This window comes from Brienomyrus brachyistius, chromosome 1 (assembly GCF_023856365.1).
Source record: "Brienomyrus brachyistius isolate T26 chromosome 1, BBRACH_0.4, whole genome shotgun sequence".
Taxonomy (NCBI): Eukaryota; Metazoa; Chordata; class Actinopteri; order Osteoglossiformes; family Mormyridae; genus Brienomyrus; species Brienomyrus brachyistius.
Genome location: NC_064533.1, coordinates 55,423,625 through 55,439,270, shown reverse-complemented (window position 1 = coordinate 55,439,270; position 15,646 = coordinate 55,423,625). Strand labels below are relative to the sequence as shown.

The following is a 15,646-nucleotide window of genomic DNA, read 5'->3' as shown; positions in this document are numbered from 1 at the left end:
AACGGTTAACCCTATACTGTGCCTGTCCTTTAACATTGACAGCTCTGAAACAGGCCCATACCCAGAAACAAATTTGGAGGAAGGTTCAAACTTATTCTTTGGCTACGTGACTGGTCGGGACCAAATAAGTTTTATTAAAATCAAAAATTTTATAACATGCCCATGCTCACACAAAAACACCAGTGACACGTGAGCCATGTTTAATTTTGCTGAGTGACCCAATCCCCCCATTGTGAAGGAGCCCATCAGGCAGGCTCCAGGGTTTTAACAGCAATACCAGGCATCTCTGTGTCATTGCAGTGCTGTCAGAGTACTCACTGGATTAAAGTTGCTGAGACGGTATAAATACAAATATTGGGGGGGGGGGGGGGGTGTTAACAGAGAGACAGGGAGATGGAGAGGCGTTCAGTGAAAGTTCTATCTGATGTCTTCATTAAGATGAAGACCTGCTGTTGTATTAGTTTTCATAAAACCTCTAATGAGCACTTCGGTTCTAGATGATCATCCTAGAAGTTTGACATTTAAGTCACTTAGCATTAATAACTGAAAACATTTACATGCTTCGCAGTATCACTGGAGGAAAATCCACGCAAAGAGATGACACCCAATGTTCTAAGGTCCAACTACAGTCTCCTCTTTCAGATGTCCTTAATCACAGGAGACACTGTCCTGGCCCATGTTGTGAAATGAATAGGGTTTGTGGGGGGCTCTTTTAGGGAAAACGGGATCAAAATATTAGCATTGAAAAAGTACATCTCTTCTTCCATGATGAATCTCTGCATTAAGCACAGGTCAGAAAGGACTGGTATCGGAGAGGACCAGCGTCAAGGAGGATTGGTGTCATAGAGGATCAGCGTCAGGAAGGACCAGCATCTCCATAGAGTCAAATGGGACCCGGATCATTTAAAAGACAGCAGCTTAGCCATTTGGAATATGGAAGTGCCATGTGGACGGATACTCTGCAAGAAAGGTGGTCCTGGCAGTTTCTCCCCCCCACCCATCAGGTCCAGAGGAACGATGCACCCAGGGCAGCTGTTCTTGAAGGGACATTCATTCAATGGCACAACTAGAGTCAAAGCCCCTATGCCCATGTACTCCTGATGACAGTATGGAGATTATCCTGGCATCACAAGGATTCACTGAAAGCTCTTAAGTGAGAAGGGTAGCTATGGCTGTTAGGACACTGTGCCTGTGATCAAGAGGTGCTTGTTCAAACCCCAGGGTTGGTAAAGTGATTTTGATGTGGGCCCCTGAGCAAGGCTCTTAACCTGAATTTTTGAAGGTACTGTCTCTTCATGCTTTCTCAAAAATGTACATTATTATGCATAAAAGCATATGTTAAGTAAATCATATGTAATATGGCCTAATGCATTTTAAGAATTTAATCAGCTGCTTCTCTTGAAATGTTGGGGCTGACCAGAGTTATCTGAGTTTCTCCAGAACAAACTCTGGCTTAACAACCGCGGCATGCAGACCTGATTTCGGTGTGTAATGTAACCTCACAAATACAAAGCACCCCCCCCACACACACACACACACACACACATACCTCCAGCATCACGCTCGAGCTGAAGTACAGAATGAGGTACAGAATGTACCTGTTAACAAGATGTTTCCTTCTAATTATCACAAAAAATGTCTTCTGGGTGCTAAAAGCTCTCCCCGCTACCAAGACCGAGGCTTGCTACTGTGAGGTAAATAAATAGCATGTTTGCCATAATCTAATTACCAACCGCAGCTCTCGCCCAGGACGGATTTTCACTTTCTATACACTTCTAGTAATTTTCCTAGATTAGTGCTCCCGTTTTGTGGGTTTTGTTGGGTGGTCTATGTAAAATGACAATTTCTGTAGAGCCTTATCAGCTGATGACAGTGAAGTATTAACAAGAAACACCTGTAAGTTAAAAGTTTAACTAGCCAAATCTTCCGTATGGCGTCCATACTTCTCATTATTAAAGGCGTGTGTGTGTGTGTGTGTGAGAGAGAGAGAGAGAGAGAGAGAGAGAGAGAGAGAGAGAGAGAGAGAGAGTGAGTGAGTGAGTGAGTGAGTGAGTGAGTGAGTGAGTGAGTTTGGGGGGGGGGGTTAATGAAGTCTGTCACGACGACGGGGCGACCGTCACACCGATCTGAGTGTACGCTGAGAACCGCAGCAGCAGCGACCACGGGGCGTTCTCTTAGCAGAAAAGCGCTCGCTGCATCTTCCGCATGCAGCGTATGGTTAAAAATCCGCCTGTAACGCGCTCACTTGTTTTTAATGAGGTCAGCTTTTCCTCACCCCTCACGACAGGTAATACGCACACGGAGACTAAAAGATTAAACCTCTGAGAGTATCTGTTATCTCCGCAAATGCAAATCAGAGAGTCGTGCGGATCGCTGACTATCTGATCTGTGTACCTTGACGGGAAAGTCGCTGCTTAATGTTATACTTATCTAAGCCCTATATTATCATTATGTTGCTTAAATCATGCTCTCATCCCAACAATGCTTTTGCACTGGAGGAGTAGGTCATTTTACAAGATCGGCTCAACTTTCGGGTCTTGGTCAGCTCTTCCTAAAACAAGAACTGACATTTTACTATAAATCGTTTCCTGAAGCAGCTAAACCAGTAATTTTACTCGCAGGAAGCAGCTAAACCGGTCGTTTTACGTGCTTGTCTGGGTTAACAGCTCAGTCCGTTAATTAAATGCCACGGCTTGCGCCCAGTCCCCCGTGTCGCACACCTAGCTCTCTGATACCTTGCTGGGCTGCTGTCACCCACCGGCCCTGCGATGTTGCGCAAACATCAACTCTGACACTTACGATTCCATGCAAATCACGTCTCCGCTGCGCTCCCATGTCAAACGTCTCGTAGTGGCAGCGCACAATGCACTGTTATCACGTTTATTAATATCTCTATGCGTCAGCGCATATGAATATTCACCTAGGTTACTAGATGTCAAAGAGTCCTTTGCGTCTTGTACAAGCACATTTGAGAGCGGATCCGCCGGTTTCAGATTTTTCATTTAAATAACGGCATTACGTAGGTTAGCGGTATTAATCACTAATATACAAAGGGCTATAATTGTATATCTTGCGCCCTGTGCGCTTCTTTTACTTTAATAAGAGCAAAAGGTCGGGTTTAAAACTGTGATGGTCCCCGATTGCTAAAGATCGTAACTTTTCTGCATACTAAAAATGAGATAATGCTTTACGATAGGCTTGGGGAGATAGTGAGTCAGTTCATTACTGCGTTATCTGGTAAAGCCGATTTACTGTGCATTAGACGGTGTTCATCTCCTTAAAATATACGCACGAAAATCGTTTCTGTGCTCCTGAACATTTTTGCGGTTTTTTTTTTTTTTTTTTTACAATAAACCTCTAAAGCCTGCAAAGCTTGTAAAGGTTATTTCGGTGCATTATGTAAAACTTGTGTTACCGATTGGGAAATCTTCGAATGGAGCACATTAACGGTATGCACAAAGCACAAACTGCGCCGCGGAAGATCCGCCGACGCGACAGCTCGTCCCTGTGGAGTGGAGCCCATATTGCCCCCTCCAGGACCGACAAGCCCCGCCTGGCTGGAAGAGGCGGCCGCTGACACGTGATCGCCATGCCAGGCAGAGGCAGCATGGCGGAGGCTGCCGGCGGACCCCTCTGCAGCCGGAGCCCTTAGTAGCTGGTCTCAAGCCGGGAGTGGAGCGGATCATATCGGACTGGATCGCACAGCTTCTGAGACGGATAGGTGAGCACTGTCTCTGACCCGCACGGTGTCCGGCTGCTCCGCATGCGCACTGCGTCCGCGGCGCAGTCTCAGCTGGAAACCAAGTACCAGAACCGGTAGAGTTCCGGATCCAAGCCAGACTTGGGACAGACCTGAGCTGGATTTGGCGCTTACAAGCGTCTCCTCTCTTATTCACCCCGCGGGTAGCGCACGCTGTGACAGTCGGCCTAACATTACAGGGGCTCAGTGTAGGCGGGGGAAAGCAGCGCTTTGGGCGGCGGGGGCTCTGATACGGCCGCGTCGGGTCCTGGGAAGATGGGGAGTTCTGTCTAAGCCAAAGCGGTCCCTCGTAATAGGGAGCCACTTTTTAAAGTTTAATTTCGGGCTGTCTGGGGTCGCTTTTACAGTGTGGGAAGCGTCGAAGCGATTCTTCTAATTTAGCAGATTGAGAGTTTATAAGGAATTAATATAAACTATGCACAATCTGGGTCACACCTCACAGCAGCGTCCCTCCGAGGTCCCAAACTTCTTAATTCGTAATTAAAGTAATCGACTGTGTTGTTGAATGATCGGTCCCAGAACAAATCTGACGGCAGGGCACGGGGGTGCGGCACCGGTGTGAGTGGTCCAGGTATACCAGGTAGACCAAATGTGACGATTTTTTATTTTATTTTTTTTTTTACCTTATGGGGACCAGTGAATATGGTTTGAACCTGTTCTTTACCATGTCACTCCTCAAGGTGAAAATTGTAATGACCAAACTGAAGTTGCAGAGGTGACTATGCATGTGTGGGGTGGGGTGGGGTGGGGTGGGGGGGAGGAGGTTAGGTATATATTACATTGAGGGCACCAAATGTCCCCACAATGTTATAAAAACCTGTTATTTAGGTGTGCGGACCAACTTTTCTAATTCAGTTTTATAGATATAAAAAACCTGTGCGTGCAATCAAAAAACTAAAAATGGCAAAAATCTTGCAATTTTTGGTTATTTGTGGTTAAGGTTGGGGCTGGGTAGGGGTTAGATTGTCTTGTTGGGATTACGGTTTTTCTCATAGAAATGAATGGATGGTCTCCACAAAGATATGAATGCAGACATTTGTGTCAGTATGTGTATATGTGGGTGTTTGTGTGTGTGGGTGTTTGTGTGTGAGAGTGTGTATCTATGTGCCCCCCATCTTAGTCAGCTGTGAGACTCTGATTTCTTGCAGTCTTTTACCCCAAAAGTAGGCTGCCGTGTTTCCAGGAGTCCACAGGCTCCTGGGTGGCTTCCACGTTTTGCTCACCTTTTCCCCAGCAGCCACATGCAGTCCGGGGTAGGACTCCTGCATCACCATATAGCTTACTTACAGTCTGGATGACCCCGCAGCTTTTGGGTGATCAACACTGCGTGGTTGGGGCTCCGTATCAAGTAGAAGTCACCACATTGCTGCGCTTGTTTTCAACTCTTTGTCATTAAACACATTCTCAGTTTTTAAAAACACCCCCCTCTCCACCCCGTTAGTTTTGTGGTTGAGGTAAGAGCTAGCAGGAAATGGGGGGGGGGGGGGGGGATTGTCAAATATTTGGAATAGCTGAGAGGAGGTTGTGTGTATGAACATGGGGAGGAGGAGGTCTGTGTTTATCTGCACCTTGACGCAAATCTCCAGATTCCTCTTTGGCATTAATAAATGGACCTGACTTGTCATGATTTAAAATATTGTATCTCAGTCTCATCTAAAGTGGGATTGCTTCTGAGGATGATGCCGGCTGGCGATAGGATAGCATATCAGCAGTGCACATGTCCATGTTGCTAAGCTCCACCTGTCCTTTGTTCCGACGTCACCTCCACAGGTGACAGGGAAGTCAGTCAGGTGAAGGTCAGGCTTCTTTCGGGTGAACTGGGCGTAATCAAGAGCAGAGCTCCAGACTGCCAACTCCAGTATGCGTTTCTGCCCACCGATACCCTGAGATTCTGTCTGGGTCATCAGTCTCAGGTCTGCAGTTCCTGCCCCCCACCCTCCGGCCTCCATGGTGGAGTTCTGTCCTTCCCCCGTCCTCTGGTAGAATCCCTGACCTCCTGTGGCACTTGGCATAGCCTGACGGTTTATTAATTAGCTCATTTATTCAGTCAGCAGTTACTGGGTGAGTCCAGCCGGTTGCTCCCGTGCTGTTGAAGTGCATGGACCATTTTTATCTTCCAGGAGATGACGCCAGGGAATAGCTAGACAACTTGAGTCCCCCTGCTTGGGTTGGCACTTTTAATCACTCAGTTGATTTTGCTGAGTTGGGAGGGCAGTTTTGAGTCCCCTACAAAGTCCTGGGCCCCCTGAATTTGTCATTGTATAAATGCCCCTGGATGGCACCTTTCAGGGGGTCCACTATCCTGGGGTGTGAGATCAAGAGGAGTATTTGGGAGTTTATGCACTGAACTCATTCTGAAGTCAATCCACAGGCAGGCAGACAGACGGGGAAATGGGCTGGCAAACCAACTGCCATCGCTGTCCTCCTCTAACATTTTTACAAACACCTTCCTTTACTGGAGAGATGGGTGGAGAGATGAAGAGATGGAGAAATGCTTTTGTTCCTCCACCAGGCTCCTTCTACTTTGTTCTGGTATCTCCTCTTTCAGCTAATGAAGCAGTTCTTTGTTTTTCCTAGTCAAACCCACTTCGCTTTTTGTCAGGCACACAAAGAGTAGCAGCTGGATGCGTACAAAGAGTTTTACACACTTAAGATTGGTGCAAGATGCATTTTTTTCCCAAAATATCTATCAGTGAAAAGCTGTAGGTGGATCAGGATTGTGAACAATGTGAACAAAGACAGCGCAGACTGGCTGATTCACTGCACGTGTTCCTCTCACTCGTAATGATTTGCATTTCATCTTGTATTTTCAAGTTGATTGTTAATCAGGGAAATAGGATGATTCTCACAGCAGGATAGGTGGACTGCTTTCTCCACCACTGTGCCCAGCAAGAACCAGGCCAAAGCAGGCTAAATGTGTTTTTCATAGCAGCCAGGAAGATGGACATCCTGGTAGGCATGTGAATGAACAGTTATTAGTGGCCTTCCCACTTTGCGAGGACCCTGTGTGCGTGCTGTTTACTCTGCCTGCTCTCCATGGTGTTTCTTTGGAATCATGTTGGTGTACGGAGAAGTGTCCATGACATTGGTTTTATGTAATCTTTGTGTTTTGCCCATGGGTGTGATCTTTGTATAATGAGTTATCAATGAAAATTTTAATTCTTAACGTCTGGGTTTAAATAGGTAGTTTTGATGGAAAAACATCCATTGAGAGGTAAGGTGTGTTGTGTTGGTTGTGAAATCTGTTTGTGTGTAAAAATGACTTCCTGGGAATGAGTGTTAGGCTTCAGGCAATAGAGAGGAAATGAGGGTGCACTCGACTATGTCGCGTTGTTAATGCCCTGACCTTGCAGTACACTCAGAATCCACTCTCTCTAAAACATCCCAGACAGGCTGCGAAATCTGCCGTGCTTCCTTGCCCTCTCAGGGTGTTACCAGGCTCCATTGGGCCTGTCCTGTCAGCAGGACATCCCAATTAAAGCTGTGGGACCTGCTACTGTGATTACCCAGAATACTCATGCTTGGTGGTAGGGGTATGCTGGTGGACCTGTCTGAACAGCCTTTCAGCTCCTATCTGGAAGTCTGTGTGACATAACTGCCTATTATTGAATGTCAGTGCTAGGTTTTACTTACCTGGTTTTGGTTACTTGCTTAAGGTCATGGTTATCTGCTTAGCCCATCAATCTGCCGCCCGGTATTTAATTTTTGTCAACTCTATAATGGGGTGTTTGTCCCAAGAGCTGCAGTTTTCTTAAGAACTTGATCCATCCTTAGTTTCTGACTTATGGTCACCTTCCATGCAGCTGTCCAGAAGGAGCTGCTCTGGACATCTGAAGACCCCAAGTCACTTCTAGGCTTCCTTAATAATCGACCTTTCCTGACCCCCTGAGCAGGCTTTCTGGTGGGTTCTGCTCTTATCTGAGTGGTATCACCAAGGGCACATTTCCCCCCTCCCCACCACACACACACAGAAACATACTATATGTCAGGATGGATTTTTCCCAGTGGGTCACCACGTGAGGTCATCAAGTAATTTGGAGATGTCTCACTCTGCTGTGGTCTGTTTTGGTCTCTACGGTCACATGACATTAGGTTTGCTGACGTCTGCTGGGCCTGTTGAGACAGATGAGAGGAGGGAACGCAGGGGTCTCTTAATATTTTGGCCCCACCCACGCCTGCCAGATTCTCAAGCCTCAAGGATGTATGCTGCTCTCAGGAGTCCTGCCCCAAGCCAGTTTCCTGGCCTTTTCAAGTGCCTTACAATGTTTTATGGTTGTTTTCATGTTTCTGATACAACGCAGTAGAGCTTCACCTGAAACCCAGGAGCCCCAGACTTCTGCATGGGATTGTGCTTGTCGCACTTTATCTGGGGCTTAAATGCTGACCTGTGCTCCTCTGTGGCTCCCACCCATGTGACAATCAGGACGGCTCTGTTCAGCTGGCCAGCGGTTTGAGATGTGCCTGATCCAGTTGCTGCCACTGTGGTCCCATAGTGTAAGCATGGAACAAACAAAGATTACACTAATGACAGGTTTATCTCTAATACGTGAACAATGTAGCTAAATAGGCCCAAAGCAGACGGTCATCTGATCACCATACTCTGGCTTCTGGCTGCTCTTCACATTTTGACATTCGACTAAATTTATGGCTATGGCAGCTGTTTTTTTATTTATGAGGCTTCCTGTTTCTCTGGCAGATAATTGGCTGGTGTGAGGAACCTCAGTAATGAGACGTGGCAGACAGCTGGGACAATATTTGCCCGGTAGGGTGGCAATTGTTAGGATGTGGTGAGCGTGATGGCCAGATGGGACAGGGGCACTGCTCTTCCAGCCTCAGAATCCCACTGGGGGGTGTGCTGGTGTACCACCTGGGGAAGTTTGGGGAAACTAAAGGTTAGCCAACGCATTTTACATGACATCTTTCCTGGTTTGGGGGTGGTGTGTGGCTCACAGGTTAGGACACTGTGCTTAAAATCTTGTTGTTAAAATCTTATCTAGCTCAGTTTTAAAGGAACCCAGGGTTTTAGCTTGCACTACACTAGCAGGGAGACTATTTCATACTCTAATTACATGCTGCGTAAAGAATTGCTTTCTCAAATCCATTTTAAAATGTTCTCCCGCGAATTTCCACTTATGACCACGAGTTCTAGTATTTAAACTAATATTGAAGTAGCCATTTGGCTGAACAGCATCCAGACCTTTTAGAATCTTATATACCTTATGCCCCCCTTTAGTCTCCTTTGCTTGAGACTGAACAGATTCAGCTCAGCTAACCTCTCCTCATAAGACATTCCTCTAAGACCAGGAATCATTCTCGTCGCCCTACGTTGCACCCTTTCCAGGGCAGCAATGTCCTTCTTAAGGTATGGTGGCCAAACCTGCACACAGTATTCTAGGTGGGGTCTTACCAAGGAATTGTGTAATTGTAGCATCACCTCCCTTGACTTAAACTCCACACACCTAGATATGTAACCCAACATCCTATTGGCCTTTTTAATTGTATCCCCATACTGGCGAGAGTGGGACCTGGAGGGTAAGACGGCATAGCCCTGATTTCTCAGAAATTTATGTCACTTTGCAAAAAAGTGTCTGCTAAATAAATTAAGGTGACAACTGGAGTTCAGGTGTATATTAAAATGACTGTTACATCAATCCCATGAATTTATACTGGATGGGGGGATGAATGTCTCATGTGGGGTCAGGGCAGGTATGAAGCTGGGTGGTGATGATCTTGATCTATGATTAAAGGGTACAACAGCATGTACCCTTGTAGGATTCTGCAGCAATTTTCTGGACCATTCACATGTTAACGAGCCAAAACGTAGACATGGATCCTTTACCTTGTTTTTCCCCTCTTGTGAGATGAATACACATACGGTCAGCATGTGCAATTGGCTAGCCTGATGTCAGAGGATAATGTCGCCATATGCCAATTAATGAGAGGCTGACATGGCGTTTACACGCTGGGGCCTCTCGACGATACGCCCAGCCTCAGTTGCCGTCGGTGCCTGTCAGTCCTCTGCCCCTAATTGCCGGTTTGGACTACTCACCGGTGAGAGCAGATTCCTCTCTCGAGTCATGACTTATAATTAAACCATCTTTTTGCTGGTGGGGGGGGGGGATCTTGCGTAAGCCGCTGACGGAGGCCTGTAATTATGCCGTTTGCATACAGCTCTTCCGGTATCTCCATGTGCGTAACGGGTAACCACGTCAAAAGCCCTTATACATTTGCGGTGTGAATGGGAACCTCCTCTCCTCCACTTCAGAGCTTTTCATACAGCAGGGGGCGCTATGCATTTTTAGCATTTTATGCAGTGCTAGATTTACTGCCCTGCTGGCCACTGTCTGACTCATCCTGACTGGGCTGGGGTTCCTGGTCAGTCCTGTAGGGGGCACTGTGGGGGCCGAGCACCAAGGGATCACTCAGCTCATGCCTGCTCATGTGCTCTGAAGGGATGTGGATAGAGGCACCCCTGCACACTGATGGAATTTAGGCCCAGCAAGGTTCCGTGAATCAGCACATGTGGGGAAAGTCTGCCCTAAAACAGGAATTCTGTGTGGGTGAACAGGAAACTGAATTCAATGCGGCAAGGGGGGCGATGCATATTTGTACAAACAGTCTGTATCTGTACTAAACACCTGGCTTGGGGGATGGAGGCTGTGCTGCTGCAGTGTGGGAGCATGGCTGTGCCGAGGCTTCCGTCATGAACAGCACGCTGTGTACTGGGCCTGTTTACACAGCTGGTCATTTTCCTGGGACACCTCCAAGCAGAGTGTCTGTCCTGTGGTCAGCCGCATGGGGGGTGGCGGTGGAATTTTGGTCAGCTATAGTCCCCCTGTCTTCACCTGCGACCTCCTGCCGATGTCACCCGTCACAGCCAGGGAACACATACAAGGTATGCAAAACTGGCCGTCGCTGTTGCTGGTAACAGCTCCCTCCACATTCTCTCCAAAATGGGCCCCCTCGCTCCGTGAACTCATTTGCATTGCAAAAAGCCCCCCAGACCGGGGGACCAGTCGGGCCAGTGGGATGTGGGCAAACGACGGGCTTGTATCTGCGTGCCGCTCTGGGCCATTCTGCTGGCACCGTGATCCGAGGTGGAGTGTGACCAGGATGTGTTATTTATTTATTTTCTTTTGTAGATTGTAGATGTATTTTTGTAGATTAGCTTGCACCTCAACCCTGTTGGGTTGTGTGTTGGTGCTGTGCGGCTGTCAGAGAGCAGCGTTCTTGCTGGGGGGGGCCCTGCCCTGCCTGCCCCATCCCTCTGCAGGACACCGGCTGTCCTACTGCTGTTTGGAAGTACATCAGCGTGTCAGTGCCACTCGAAGCCTCCTGGTTCCCCCGTTCTCCGACTGTGAGTGAGGTTCCAGGTTCGACTTTGTCACTGGCAGTGTTCGGTGTCCTCCAGCTGGTCTATAACGGTTTTAAAAACCAAGCCCCCCCCTATCAGACACCCTCCTGACCTTTGGCAGATTTGGCAGCTCTTTCCGACAGTGTCCTTCATCTCATCTTATTTATTAAACTCATTTTTGAGTTTGTCCACCAGCCTTCAGAAAGCACATCTGCGTTTTGGGGGATGGTCTGGATTGTGGGGAGAGACTGACCACCTTTACCTAGCTCTTTTTGTTTACCCCACTGCCTCATGGTTTTCTGCCCCCACCCACACACTATACAGTAGTATTGCCCCCTGGAGTTCTGGCCCCACCTTACACCATTCAGGCACACAGGAATTGAGAGGTGTTATGAAAGATGCTTTGTTTACTTAAGGAATGGGAATCTCTGGACATGGCCAGTGGAGTGTCCCGTGGTCTGTGAGCAGATGGAGGCAGTGCAGTAAGTGCCCCCCCCCCATCGTCCTCATCTACCCCTCAACCCCTGCTGTCCCTCTCCCTCCTTCCAGGCTATCGCCTCTCCCTGGCCTGGCAGGGATGTACAGGCGTGAGAGAGGTGAGTCCACCTGGCGCCCCTACGCCTCCCCACCGCCAACTTGCAGAATCTGTGAGGTGGTAGAATCTTTGCGATGGCACAATTCATACAGTATCCTCCTCTCCCGCCTGCAGTGTGATCCTTGGCTGTGACTAGGGCCATCTCCCTCAGGGGTCGTCCACCTGCAGGGGCCTGTCTGCATTCCATGTGCTGTTTCACTGCCGAACATACCCAGAAAAATACAGCAATCCACCATGGGCTCATGTAACATCAGGATGTATGATGGGTACTGTGTGTGTGTCTGTGTGTGTGCACGTCTGTCTGTCTGCTTGCGTGTGTGTGTGTGTTTCTGTTTCTGTGTGTGTGCACACCTGTCTGTCTGTATGCGTGCATGTGTGTGTGTGTGTGTGTGTGTGTGTGTGTGTGTGTTTACCTTAAACTTCTACCTGGGGGGGCAAAGAAACTGAGAAACCTCGGTAAATTTATGTTGAATCATCTGCTGAGCTAATTCATGTCAAGTTTGATGGTACAGAGCAGGATACCAAGGCTATAATCTCCAGTGTCACTCATATACATATGACATTCACAATGTATGGGAAAAATAGCATCCAAATTGCCAACAAGTGCTGTGAAGCTGAGAGGAATCATCTCTGGAACTCGTGTTTCTGTCTCTGAGGTAATTATACATCTTTTCCTAACAGGCTGATTTTCCTGACTGGCGCCTTTAGGTTCATCAGACAAGGCTCTTCTCCTGCTTAACATAAAACAGCAGCACTGTGAATTCCTCCATTTAATGAAGCCGGTCAGTCATGCTTTATGGACCCTGCATCACAGAAGCGGAGGAGGTGTCTGCTTCAGGCTCGATTGGTTCCGCTACAGCAGGGGAGGTGCGGGTGAACGTGAGTCACTGGGGGCGACAAGGTCACAGCGCGGCGGGTGGGCTTGGCAGTGGGTGGTGTGCTGTGCGGAGACAGTCTGCCTGCTAATTACCTGAGGGGCGCGATGGCAGTGCAGGGACGAACGGCCCAGCCAGAGACTTACCTGTGCCAGCTCCGGTGTTGATGGGTTTGGCCCAGCTCACAGAGGGCATGCAACGGACGTACCGGCGGACTGAGTTCACACAACGATACCCCAGCTTCTGGTTACAGGTTCGAGACTGGCTAGGGGTCCGGCTGGCAACTTTGGTAATCATGTATAAATGGGAGTGTTTTCTGAGGGATGCGGGTGACGCGGTGGCTGTGAGGAAGGTGCTATCAGCAGGTGTTAATGGCCTGTTCCGTCTAGACATCTTACCTGTGTTCTGCTCTGAGCCGTGGCAGTCATGTCCTCCCCTGAATGTGGGCCGCGTACCACCCCCTTCAGGTCAGAGTGAACCACATACCCTAATACTCATGGACCACAGTTCCGTTTACCATCCCCATCTGATGCATCATGCCTCTTGCTCTCCAGTCCCCCCAGATGCTAGTAGGTGGCTATGTACCCCACATGCAACATTAATGAGCTTTGGGCTGTGAGAACCAATCATTCAACCTGACTGCTTGGCTGCAGGGGGGGCAGTGGCACCTTATCCATGCCACTAAACCACTGGGCCTCAGAAATAGAAGCCATTGTCAGCACCCCCCCTCTTCCCCCAAAGCCCTGACCTGTGGCTCTGTAATGGCGCTATCCCAGAATTCAGCAGCAGCAGCTGGGTGGTGAGGAGTTGGCAGGGGGCAAAGAGGAACAGGGAAAGAAAGAAATGTGTTGGAAGGATGTCATGTAAAACTGGTGGGGATGGAGTTGCTGTGCTTCCCCTCGACGGAGGGCAGGAGCTGAGCCTGGACCTCCATCTGGCTCCCCTCTCTGTCCCTGATAATTTGGCGCTCAGGCTTGCAGTAAAACACACCAGTTTCCCAGAGTCACACTCTGTATGCTGGAAAGCAGAGTGGCATTTGCCCCTCTCCCACCTTCTCCTGTCCTGAGATGAAGAGACTGCCATGCCCAGAGCAGAGCGTGATGGCTTTTTCCCTTCTGTGTAGTTTTTTTTTTCTTGAGGTAAGTGTTTTGTATCTCACTGAATCACGCTGCTATGGTAAATAAAAACAGAATGTGATTCTGAGGTGATAAAAGCAAAATAGAAAATCCATATTAAATAACCCATAATCCTCCACCTGTCATGTTGGGGTCAGAGAAATTATTCTAGTCACTGTGGTACTGAATGCGGACAGTGACCCCTGGTCTCTCAGCAGGCTCATGCTGTCTGGCCAGTCAGGGATATGAGTGCTGTCCCTGCATAGGGTCCTCCCTCCGCCTCATTGCAGCTTTGTGCTTTATCTGCTTCTCACTTTATTGCGAACACACTAAGCTTTCGTCAGCTCTTCTTGCCTTCTTGAGCTCCTTCTCTATATAAATACTTAGCCCCTTCATAGAGTCCTGCCTACCCTAAGCTCCTCCCTCTATATAAATACTCCACCCTTTCAGAGCGCTCAAGCTCTCCTTCCCACCTATATCCAGAGCTCCACCCTTTCTAATTCAAATAACATCTCACCCAGAGTTTCTCCCTTTCTTAGGGTTCTCGGTGAAAAGTCTGTTTGTGAAAGGTTAAGGAGAGCCTCTCTCCCATGCTGCTGGTAATGAGAGGAGCTTTTGTTTATCTGTGGTGTTAATATCATGCCTCGGCGCAGTGAGTGTTAGTTCTATATGCCCCAGCCAGTCTACATGCCCTGCTCTGATGGCTGAGTGCACATCTCACCTGGGGTAGCAGCTGCTTTGGAGTGCGGAGAAACAGGTTGGGGCTGCGGTAACTGGCACTGAATGTGTGTGCCTGTGTGGAGTGGGGAGAGATCCTTATTACGTTACTACTGCTGCATTGATACTACATGTGTTTCAGAGAGATAGTAGGGGTGTGTTTGTGATGGGGGAGAGGGTGAGGATGTGATACAGAGAGAATAAAATCAGTGTGATAATGAGGGAGAGAGGATGGAGTGAGTGATAGCGTGAGAGGAGGTTAAAGTGGGTGTGATAGCAAGGGAGAGAGGATGGAATAAGTGATATAGAGTGGAAGAGAGGATGGGGTGAGTGTGATAGAGAGGACAAAGTATGATAGCGATGGAGAGGGGATAGAGTGAGTGATGTATAGAGGGAGAGAGGATGGAATGAGTGATAGAAAGGGAGATAGGATGAACAGTGATATAGAGAGGGATAGAGTATGGAGTGAAGGTGAGGAGGGAAAGAGGATAGAGTGAATGTGATGAGAGAGAGAGGGTTTAAAAACGCTGTCGAGATGGAGAGAGGTTGGAGTGATTGCGATGAGAGGGAGAGGGTTGAATGAATGACAGAGAGGGAGGGAGGATGGAGTGAATGTGAAGAGGGAGAGAGGGTTGAATGAATGACATAGAGAGGGAGAGAGTATGGAGTGAGAGAGAGAGAGAAAGCGAAGCCCCCCCACATGCCTGAGGTGGCCTCTGACGTAAGCAAAGGGAGGAGCAGAGGGGCACTCTGTGTGAGGGAGGCAGGATTGCATACGAGCGGCGGCGTGAGAGAGAGAGAGCAGCGCGGTGCAGACCCAGCAGCAGCGTGCGGGAACTTGACACAGCCCCCAGCCCCCGGCCCCTGGCCCGACGGAGCACCGCGTGCATGGGTAGGACTCCCTGTGCTCCTCTCTGTTTGTTCTGGCCTGGATATGGCTGTGCGTGAACCGACTGCTTTCATGAATGGCACTGAGAGTGAATGAGCCACGTTGTGTGAATGTTTAAGTGGCCGACGCTGCTGGGGACAGGGTGTGTGTGTCTGTGTGTGCGGATCTGCTCTGCAGGGGTGTGTGCAGTCCCAGCCTGGCTGAGGCTTAGGACACGGGTTTGGGTGTGTGTGTGTGTGTGTGTGTGTGTGTGTGTGTGTGTGTGTGTTAGTGTGTCTGTGTGCACACCCACACCCTGCCCCAGTGCCTGGCAGGTATCCAGGGTATCGGGATTCTGTGGT

The 15,646-nt window shown here is 48.7% G+C and overlaps 1 protein-coding gene across 1 annotated transcript in view; it reads left to right on the top strand.

Annotated features, from left to right (window-relative positions):
* Nucleotides 1-3,453: 3,453 nt before the first annotated feature.
* Nucleotides 3,454-15,646, top strand: part of LOC125745636 (histone deacetylase 4-like) — a 35,854-nt gene continuing 23,661 nt past the window's right edge. The window contains 1 exon segment of the mRNA XM_049018660.1: nt 3,454-3,721. The gene's annotated coding sequence lies outside the window, so the exon portion shown is untranslated.